The following is a 2,275-nucleotide window of genomic DNA, read 5'->3' as shown; positions in this document are numbered from 1 at the left end:
CACATAAATTTATATTTAAAAATTATTAAATCATAAAATATAATTATTTTTTAATATATTTAAGTGAGAATTTTCTTCTCATTTCGAATGAAATTCAATTGAAATTCTATTGAATAATGTATAAACTAAAGCGAATTGTTGATATAATTTTATAATTAAATTTTATGAGGAAATTAATAATCACTTTAAAATAATATTTACATTATTTCAAAAATCAACATAGTAATTATCATTTAGATAATTTGATGCAGCTTATAATAACTAAATTTATAGATATATTCAATGGTTTTAATATATTTAAAATGAATTTATTATTATTATTATTATTTTTATTTTTAAATTATAACTAAATTTTAATTTAGAAAATAAGGGAATAAAAACAACAGAAAATATTCCAAAAAAGACAATTTATCTTGTTCAATTTGTGTTTTTAAAAAATGAAAATTAACAATATCTCCATTCAAAAAACATAAATTCCATTATAAAAACTTCTCAAAAGAATTTATTTGATTGTATAATTATAATTTCAACAATTTTTTCCTCTAATTTACACGAATTTACTGAAGGAATTCCCTTAAAAAAATCTAAAAGTGTTAAGGTAGTTTCTCCCCTCCACGTATGCTTCAGCTTGTAACTCTTATAGTTTAACTCTTACTTACTCGACTCTAAAATTTAACTTATTCCTATAATAATAATCAGTGAATAAAATAAAAATAAATTGGAAAAATTGATTACAAATAATACCGAACGAACTGAGAAAACTTTTTTTTTTTTTTTTTTAAGTAAAGTAATGACAAATGCAGAGACGTCAGATGGTTGGTGAGTAAATCTTATCATTTCAGAACAGATGTTGCTGACAGAAGATCTAGTGACTTGTAAGTTTTTTCCTTTAATTAGAAAAATCCTTCGATAGAAAATAGGATCGGTGAAAGCAACAGAAAAGCATAGTTTGTACTCCGAGTGTGTCAATCGCATCCCTCCTTGAACCACGTTTAGATCCTTATCTTCTCTATGGACTGTCTTTCATTAAATCTAAATTTATAAAAGAATTTCTCTAGTTTAAATTACATAAATTTATTTTTTAACTTGAATTAATTAAAATTAGAATAATTAATTGTTAACTTAACGGCTGTTGCTTTAAATTTATCCTTAAAAAAACAATTTTGTAGATTAAAATTCATGTTTTTTTTTTGTAAATTTAGGTCTAAAATTTATTTATTTATTTATTAAAATTCTACTACGTTTTATACGAAAATTAAATTAATAATTTGTATCAGTCTTTATAAAGATTACATAATAATAAAATAGGCGCCTTATTAAAATTAAATGTAAAGTGAAAAAGAATTATTCAAAAATTGCTTCTTCTGTTAATTTTATTAAAGAAGAGAGGAAGAGATTATATTATACTTTATAAAATTAATTATAATTATGATTATAGTATGAATAATATCGAGAAAAATAAAGATTTATCAAATATTATGAGAGTTATCTTGCTGTAACGCTCTACAGCCTCCAGTCATTTTGCATCAAAATGAAGTGTGAGGAACATAAATTAGAGGAAGCTAATATCATATTCAATAACAAATGATAAAGATCATGTGAATGAGTGTGATATAATCTTTTGTAAAATCGTAGTTAAGCAGATTAATTAAATATATTTCTTCTCGGAAAACAGGAGAAAATGTGCGAAGTGTCACATAAAAATGATTTAAATTGAGGTTAAATTTATTATAAAAAAAAGATTTTTTAATTAAAAAAATTTATTTTATTTTTATTTATTTAATTTTTGATTGTTTTTAATTAAAAATTCTAAGTTGTAAGTGTGGATAACATAAAGTTGAGGAGTAGACGTGTAGTAATATTTGGAATAATATTTTAAAAAAATCAGTTATTTTATATCATAAACGGTTTTTTAAAGAGATAAATATTTATTTTATATATTTAGTCAACATTAAAGGTAACAAACACCTTTATTTTGAGCGTATCAAAGGGGGAAAATAAGCTGTTTAAGAAACGTTTCTGGGTTGTGATCCAATTATAAGCATCTGTTAAAGATTCAAGAGTCGCCATCTTCTACAAATCTATAAAAAAAAAGTGAGAGGGGAAAAAAAGGTGTTAAGTCAGTTGTAGAGGACAATAAATATTGATACAACATTAAGTTAACTGCAAAAAGCAGCTTGAACATAAGAATATTTTAAAATCTGTCTTGAAGATGATCTCAATGAGAAAAGAGAAAAAACTGATTAGAATTTATTGAACGTAGATTTGAACATCA

The sequence above is a fragment of the Centruroides sculpturatus genome, unplaced genomic scaffold (genome assembly GCF_000671375.1).
Source record: "Centruroides sculpturatus isolate CEXI.00-Female unplaced genomic scaffold, Cexi_2.0 scaffold766, whole genome shotgun sequence".
Taxonomy (NCBI): domain Eukaryota; kingdom Metazoa; phylum Arthropoda; class Arachnida; order Scorpiones; family Buthidae; genus Centruroides; species Centruroides sculpturatus.
The sequence above is the reverse complement of the archived record's forward strand: the minus strand, read 5'-3'. Positions refer to the sequence as shown.